The sequence below is a fragment of the Triticum dicoccoides genome, chromosome 4A (assembly GCF_002162155.2).
Source record: "Triticum dicoccoides isolate Atlit2015 ecotype Zavitan chromosome 4A, WEW_v2.0, whole genome shotgun sequence".
Taxonomy (NCBI): domain Eukaryota; kingdom Viridiplantae; phylum Streptophyta; class Magnoliopsida; order Poales; family Poaceae; genus Triticum; species Triticum dicoccoides.
The window spans coordinates 125,726,691-125,735,915 of NC_041386.1; the positions used below are offsets into that span (position 1 = coordinate 125,726,691).

Genomic DNA, 9,225 nt, shown 5'->3' on the forward strand with positions numbered 1-9,225 from the left:
TGGCATAACATTTTCCTCAATTCTTCTGTCCTTCCATCTTGGTACGGTTCTTCTATGAACGGGTCTTCTTAGCTGACAGGTCTGGCGCTAATATTAAACAACTATCGATATCTCATGGTGGTTATCAAACAATTAGACTGGGTCCCTGCAGAAAATGGGTCTGGGTTTCATTCTCACCGTATGACCTACGATTGGCAATAGCGGCCTTGTACAAGGGGAAAATTGTCATACCATTCTAAGGTTCAAACAAGGTTTTGATCGCCGTCGCTCTACTATAGGCAAGTTACTCAGATTTACCATCCCATATAGCAAGGCGAATAATAAGAGTAAGTCGGTATGGTGATCAATCCATCCTGCACCCAAATCATTACCTTGTATATGGTTTAGCAAGTCTTGCATTCTAACACTCGGTCATCCTCACAAGCATTGCTGACTTTCACTTGTCGACGAACTAAGTTAGGATAAATCCATTAATTCTGCAAGCCAAACAAACATCTACCGTTCCATCACAACTACCAGGTTTTGCGTAAACTCCTATAAGATCATCTATTGATAAAGTCGTAACTTCTTCCAGGGTTTTTCCTTCAGCAAGAGTGTGCTTGCTTCTTAATTTCCTCCACATCATTTGCGGGCATCCGATACGGTCTCTTTGATATTGGTCCGGTGCTTGGCAATAGCTCTATCAAAAATTCTACGTCTCGATCTGGCAGCATGCCTGGTGGTTCCTCTGGAAATACATCCGGGTAATCCTTCACAACACGCACTTCTTCCTGAACAATTCCAGAGAGAGAATTTACTTGGGTCCTCCTTGGTGCATATTCATAATATTGAAGCCAAAAGATGCAAAGTTAATAATGATAGTGCAACTTATTTATGGCACTGCCGTTTAGGTCATATTGGTGTAAAGCGCATGAAGAAACTCCATGCTGATGGGCTTTTGGAATCACTTGATTACGAATCACTTGATGCTTGTGAACCATGCCTCATGGACAATATGACTAAGACTCTGTTCTCCGAAACAATGGAGCGAGCAACTGACTTATTGGAAATAATACATACTGATGTATGCGGTCTAATGAGGGTTGAGGCTCACGGCCGGTATCGTTATTTTCTGACCTTCACAGATGATTTGAGCAGATATGGGTATATCTACTTGATGAAACATAAGTCTGAAACATTTGAAAAGTTCAAAGAATTTTAGAGTGAAGTGGAAAATCATCGTGACAAGAAAATAAAGTTTCTATGATCTGATCACGGAGACAAATATCTGAGTTACGAGTTTGGTCTTCAATTAAAACAATGTGGAATAAGTTTCACAAATTCGTGCCACCTGGAACACCACAGCATAATGGTGTGTCCGAACATCATAACCGTACTTTATTGGATACTAGTACAATGCCCGTGCGTTGCTACAGGAGAAATACATGAATAAATCAAACTGATGACTAAGTGACATGTGTGAAGTCCTCCGGATATATATCGCATCTTATCAATTTCTTTAGCGGATAGTATGAGAGCAACTATGCATCAGTCGCCTGTTTTTATCGGTGATAAAAAATTTATGATCGCCGTCTTCTTCATCCTCTTTGTCTTCATCCTTCCATCCCAACGACCCATCCTTTGACGTTGGTCGTGGCCGGTGTCGATGTCCTGTGCCACACTACCCGAGCTGCCTTCTTTGTCGGTTCACCATTGCCCCGACACTGATCGAGGCCGGTGTTGATGCTACCCTGCCCATTCTCAAAACAATTATGCAAATCTTAGATGATCTCTTAAATGAAACATGTTATCAGTGCTGTGAGATGGCGTGTGCATAGCTTATAGGAAGCATGTGAAAGAGGGTGTCATGTTTTCAGAGGGATGGATTGATCAGTACCAGCATGTATGGAAACTTAATGCCTTTCAGAACTAAGCCACAAATTTTTCAAGCAAAGCACCATATTTTTCACCCTCACCAACGGTGGCCGTTCATGTTATCAAACTGCATCCGAACATGGTCGATCCCGAAGACAATGAGATCAGACACCACACAACATACATGTCACTGAACCGCGGCAGGGAAATCCCTTCTTTCAAACTTAAATGCAAGCTACTCCCATACAAAGTCTATACACCGTTCATCATACTCCCACTCACTTTCAACTTGTAATTTTGTGGAGTTGTTTCATGGAGGGAGGGGAAGTCCTGTGTCTGTCCCTGCATGCCTCTTTAATGCGTCGCCATGGAGCAAACACCAATGTTTTCCTTCCAGTTGGAGAGATGTTTGCTACAAATAGTACACATATGTTCATCCATAACAGATAAAAATAGATAGTTCACTCTTTTTCCCATAATCAATATATTGGCGGATGACTTATTCTTGGAGCATTTCTTAAATTACTTCAGAGACCAAAGTTACAGTGTCAGGAATTCCATTGAAGTTATGTGTCCACTGAAGTGTAGCACTGAGCACCACGGATCACTTCAGGGGTGATGTTTGGATTCTTGGTATTACCATAGAATGCCATCAACCCTGCTGATAGAACAGATGTTGGATCACATAGTGCCCCATCCTCATTTTGCCATGAGAATATCATGCCATTCCTATAAACATGTAATATGTAAAAAAAAGTGATTAACTAAAAATATGAGAAAAGAGCCACTTGTCACTTATGCATATGTAAGAAGTGGTCTAGGGCCTGGATATGCTAATTTATATTCAGAATGGAACCCTTTTAAAAGAAAGCGATTTATTCCCTTTTACCTTCATGCTTTAGAGACAACAAAATTGCAAAGATGATCTATAAGCTGCTAGAAGAAATACTCACTCTGAAGTCCATTTGTAAGTTTTATATGCAAGGAAATGTACTCTTCCATTGCAAGACAAGCAATAAGGCTTTAAGTAATAGCATACCTGTAGTGCATACACTCTGTTGTATGTTCTTCCTGTGTTCCAAAATTCAACTCACGCAAGCAAGAAGTATTTCACTACCTTACTCCAGTAGTTTCAGTGCATACATTTGTTGCTCGTTGTGATTGCAACCTGAACAGAGTAACAAAATTGTCAGTTCGGCGCATGGATGAATTAATGGAAAAACACTGTCACATTGGCATGCATAGGTGTTCTGAAACTGTAAAAAAAATAGCATCTATATCTGCGCATACACAAGGAACAATTGCAGAGAAAATAAAAATTGAACCAGTCAAGGTTTTGATAATCATGAAAAAAAACTTGAGTTCACAGGAAACCAAATTAGTCGCTTGAGCCTCACCAACTCCTAATAAAGGCAAAATACAGAGGCTTGCTTGAGCCTATGCCAACATACAAGGCTGATTTATTGATCCAGTAATCGGATAATACTAAAATCAAGAGCAATAATAGAGAAGGTGTTCCAGTAATTATTATTACTAATCTTTTGTTTGGAAACTTTGCACAAGACTTTCTAACTACTGGTGCAACCAATTGACTCATGCCCATACACCTGTCATGTATCAACATACAGGACTGTATGCTACATATGAATGCTTTCCAATTCTTTAGGTCACAGCAAGCAACTAAAGGATAATACAAAAAATCACAAATAGTCTTTGTTCTTCATGATGGAGGTATTTTGATAATCATGAAAAAGAGGGAGCTTGAGTTTACAGGAAACCAATTGGCTATCATGATCGATGGGCACAACCAAATCAGCTAGTAACCAAACAAATAGAACATCTTTTGATGGTGAAATTATAGAAAAATAGTAGATAATTTTATATGCGTCAATCTACAGAAGGCACTGAACCATGTACTATGGGTGGAGAACAGGCGGACAGAATTCCGGCGAAGTCGAATGGCGAGATTCTGGCGAAGTCGGCAAAACGGCGACAACAATGTCGAGCATGGGAAGCAATTGAACAGGGGTTTCGGCCGAGGGAGTCAAGGCGTTCTTATAGCCAAGGAGATACGAAGTAGTTTTTGTACTTTAATTTCCTGCAAGCAGATATTGCTGTCAATCTATCCCCATAGCTCCCCTTGCGCCATCTTATGAAAGTCCAAGTACCAAGTCCTGACAACATAGAATCTGTCTATATATGCATCGAATCACATGAAACAGAAAGGGCATCACACAACTAGCTTCAACAACAACAAAAGGCTGCAAGACTCATAGAATAAATATCTTCACAGGATGTAATGCTTAGATTAGCATTAGCTGATGGATTAGCAGAAACTCTTCACCGGTAATCACTAAGCTTTATACATGACTTTTCTTTTCCAACCGTGCTTCACCAATGAAATTCAGATTTAATAGAATTAGTAATGAAAGATGTAAACAAAATTAGTGATGAGAATTAGCAGAAAATCTTATGGATTAGCAGAAAATCTTAACTACAAACAATCATCAGTGATGAGAATTAGTAATGACAGCTGTAAACAAAATCAAAATTTAACAATGGGTTCTTCACAAGTTCATAACAATCCAACTGAACAAATTTTGGACTCAAAAATTAATATTAGGACACAATCTCTGGACAACATAAACTCCATGTACAGAATTTTAACCACTTCTTCAATTATCCAGAATAGCAAGAAACATATACGCTGATGCATGAACAAAAAATAGCAAGAACAAAAGTTGTGGAAAATCACAAGAAACATATACGCTGATGCATGAAGGAAATTCAGAAAGAAAAAAAACAGCGCATGGATATTACTCTAACAATGTGCATGAAGAAAAGCAAATCTAAGTCGTTCATATACAGACCTTTGACCAACAACACAAAAACCTAACCCAGAGGATGTAATTAGAAGATCAAAAGCACCTCCCACCCATGAACAAAGGTGCGGATATAATTAATTGAAAAAGGCTAAAAAAAATTAAAGTCTTTGAATCTTAAGGCTTGATGATTGATCACAAAATTATGATTAAGCAAATAATCAATCAGTACAGGAGCACATCTTGTAATTTACAGAAGATTACCATGTGATTTTGCTGAGATAATCGCAGTCAAAGGAGTCCCGTCCTACACAAATAATCAATCTGTACAGAAAGATTACCATGTGATTTTGCTGAGATAATTGCAGTCAAAGAATGCCGTGGAAACAATTGCAGTCAAAGCATGTCTTGGCCAAGGCCGGTGTTGCACGCCACCTGCTGCTTTCCTGTTGATGGCCCCCTGTTGCCTCTCCCCGATTCCCTTCCGCTCGTGCAGCCTGCACTTGACCCCCCACTCGGCCACTTTGACAGCCCGCGCTCACAGCGCTTGAGCTCGTTCCTGCTATGGCGCTTCGCCGGGCAGCCAATGGCGCATGTGTGGATCATGTCGCTCGTCCTCTGCTCCTACGCCTTCCGCTTGATGCTCTGCATCTGGCGGAGTTGGTGCCTCTGCATCGACCTGTTCCGCCTCTCCTACGGCCCCCTGCTCGCGCCTACTTCATCGCCGGCCATCTCGGCGCCCCCCGCCCCGCCGTCTTCATCCTGCACGCCAGCACGGCGTTCGCCCCCGGGTACGCGGGCTACTCCCTGGCCAGGCACCGCCTGCACGTCAGCGGCACCGTGCCGGCCCTCGCCCTCCTGCCCAACCCGTCCCCCCACAGCAGGCAAGACGCGGAGGGGCACGTCAATCTGGTGCACAACTTGACGGTCGTCGTGGTGGTGCTTTTGGCCGCGTTCATGGCGCTCATCGTCAGGGTAGTCCAGCCGACCGACGAACTGATGACCGCGTTAATAAGGACCAAATTATTTACATTCGGAGGAAACAACGAAAGAATGTTCTAATAAGGAATTTTGACAAAAATCTTTAGTGCGTACCCCCAAATTAGTACCACCTTGTTTATATTACGATTTTGTCCATACAAATTGTTAAAGCGTATTATGACAAGAGAAGAAAGCGTATTGTAACGGTGAACCCACGGAGTCAATCCGTGCTTTGTTATTACTAGCAAAAGGGCCCGTGCGTTGCAACGGGAGAAACAAATCTTGCATGCCTTAGTTTGTGTTTCTACTTGAATGTCACATGTTTTGATTGAAAATTATGTGCAGATTAGAAAGAGCAATCCGCTATACTACCAACTTCCACTTTGCACATTTTTTCAACCTGTATAATGCAATGTAATCAGGTGTCCTGAAGGAGTAGCTTCAAAATCAGAAATATCTTTTCTTAGAATCAAAATCTGAAATAGCTAGCATGGACCCAAAATCATCTAATCGCTAGCCTGCTCTGCTCTGCTCGTTGTGACTTCATTTGTACACTTTTTGTGCCTTTTGTTCTTGCACATGTCCCGTCGCAAGCGCTCACCAAACAGAAGAGGTGTGAGAGATACAGTAGTATCCACAAGAGAATGGATTCACCAACCGATGGTTACTCATCACAGTATGTTGTAGCTTTCCATCTTTAACCGGAGCACCAAAGTATACGCGAGAAAGCTTTGGTTTGTAACCCATAGAAGACAAAAATTCGAAGCTACAAAAGAGAAATTTATTCTGTATGGGTATCATCCTTTTGCACGTACTGTCAGAATGTCGTTTAAAGAAATAGCTAGCGCAGACCAGAAAGAGATAAATATATTTTTGTGAGTAGTACAATACATAGTCCTGGATACCACTTCTTTCTCAATTAGCATGATTGCCTGGCAAGATGACAAAGTTGTGTTGCTGAAATTTCTGGACAACATTGAAAAGAGAGGGGATTCGAGAAGAGAACTGCCAAATAAAGAGCTGAAGAAGCCTATCTCATCACCATATGCCACCTGTTGTTTATCTTGGTGGATGAAACAAACTAATATCCTGAACAAATTTACCTTCGGCCATGGTGAAGATTATATTTGATAACCTAGTACCATGAGACAATATCATTTTGAAATAGATCAGTAATTGGTATGAACAATAAAACAGACGTTGAGTTCCTCTGATCACCTGGAATAGGCCATGTTGATCATCGTGATGGGGGCATCGGTCAAGATGCAGGCGGTGTTGCTGCAAGTACAATCTTTTCCATCTCAAGATTCAATAAGCTCACCTAGAGTAAGTAAGAATTCAATTTGAATAAGAGTTGAGATGAAATTATTGACCTAAACAACAACTGGTGCACAACTAATTGAGAAAAAAGAGGAGTAACAACAGTGTAGGCATGTTAGTAAAATTGACAGTAATATATGCTTAGAAAAATTCATACACAAGTTGAGTAACTGAATGGACCAATCTATTGGAGTAACTTGAATTACTAATGAGATGGTAAAGTATGCCAGATCATTCTGGTGGCATGTTGAGCCCATTACAGTGCTTGTGTAGTCATACAAAACAGTGTGATGCAATATATGTATGGAAAGGGTGTCACATAAGAACATGCAGGATCCGACGACTTAACATTAACCTTTGAATTTATATCTAAAACATCAACCAAAGTTATCCTGGAGATTCTTAATTTCCCTTGTAATTTGCTTAATAAGCGTGTTTCGAGTAATATTATGAACGCTATCAAACTTATTATTGTGAAAACAACAACATTCCAGAAGACAATGCCTATTGTTTCTCAAAGGCATATCATCAAACTAACTATTAGATAAACACCAAACCATGCTAGATCTGTTCAATGAAACGAGCTATTAGTGTTCTGTAAAAAATCTGATTATAGCAGAGGAAGTGGGCACTAATATTTATCATCTACTACAGACTGAATCAAAATTCCAGCGCCATAAACTGCTCCTTTGGGTGCTGCCATACAACCCTAGCATTCTCTTCAAACAAGTATTTAGCCTCATTAGAACCATCATGAATTCTATTTGCGATCAAGCGAATTGATTATTCAACAGGCTGGAAGAAGTAGAGGCCGGGCAGTCAGCCGGTGACCATGGTGTAGCAATAGCGATGGCGTCCCATGGAGGAAGCTCGAGGCAGCACTGTGGACGAGCTTGGGGCAGCGATGAGATGATCTGCTATGCGAGCTACCTCAAGTCGGTCCATGAGCTGAGCATTCTCGTATAGTAAGAGTTTCACGAGAAAATTAAAATGTATTTCGATCCCTAATACGCATAACATCAAACAGGTTATGGGAAAAAGCTCATGGAAAGGGCGCACCTAATTTGGAACAACATGTATGAATAGTTAGGAAAATAAAGAGTTAAGAGAGTACTTTGGCCGCTGCAAATCCATGTAAGGGAGATGGTCGCTGCTTCTTGTCGATTCTAATCACACTTCCTGTCTCACAACACCTGCACATATAGCACAACAAAAACCAAAGATAAGATGACAGAGAACAGAGAGCAGCACAACAACAGGAGGAGATGCATTTTTTAGCCACCGCCGCCTAGAGAGCCGTAAGATCGTGCCCTTATACCTCCAGCGATATCACCAGGCGAGGGCGTATCCAATGCTTGTTGGTGCTTTTCTGCAGTGGAAGATTGGATCGATCAGTGGTTGAATCAGAATGAGGCGGCGGTGGCGTTGGTCGCCGTCGACAGCCTGCCAGCAACTGGCTAGGGGACCAATGGGATATGGGGTCCACGAGGGGAGAAGAGCGGCCTTAATGAAGCGATGGCAGCGGATTTGAGGAGGGTGTCGAGCAGGTCGAGCGTGAGCGACGACGGCAACTCCGGAAGCTTAGATACGACGCACGACACCAGGGTCAGCTCGTTCATGAAGGCCACGGACATTGTTTGCACGTCTGCACGATGATGGCCGCGGGGTCGCCGGGCAGTGGAAGGCCACCGGTGTTGGCCTGTTGGGGCACGTGGGGGAGGGGTAGGCGCACCGGCGGGATAGGCGGCGCCGCCGCGCGATAGGGGGTGTGGGCCGGCGGCGCGCGGCAAGGGGTGCGCCGTGGGGGAGGGGGAGGGGGGAGGCACGCGGGGCGGGGCGGAGGAGGCTGCGCGCCGGAGTGGAGATGGGGCTGGGAGGCAAGGTCGTGTGAGCGGCTGCGTTATTTTTCTTCTTCTTTTCTCTCGTCGTACCGGTTTGCGTATAGTCTTATTACGAGGCAATAGCTGCTTTATTAGTACCACCTCGCGTATATGTTTTAAATTCAAATTGAAAGCATAAATTCACAGAAAGAAAGCGTATTGTGACGGTAAATCCACGGAGTCAATCCGTGCTTTATTAATATTATTATTATTATTATTATTATTATTATTATTATTATTATTATTATTATTATTATTATAAAGATAGACTAGCAAAAAGAGCCCGTGCGTTGCAACGGGAGGACAAAATTTTCGTATGCGTCAAGCAATCCATTCGTGTTGCCACTTCTGTACGCCACCATCATCGA

General features: G+C 42.3%; 1 long non-coding RNA gene across 1 annotated transcript; it reads right to left on the reverse strand.

The window, feature by feature from the left end:
- Nucleotides 1–6,536: 6,536 nt before the first annotated feature.
- Nucleotides 6,537–8,690, reverse strand: LOC119288767. The gene is made up of 4 exons (XR_005141275.1): nt 8,296–8,690; nt 8,092–8,170; nt 6,876–6,978; nt 6,537–6,792 (listed from the first exon to the last, which is right to left on the reverse strand). It is a non-coding gene; the product is annotated as an uncharacterized LOC119288767 (long non-coding RNA).
- Nucleotides 8,691–9,225: the final 535 nt, after the last annotated feature.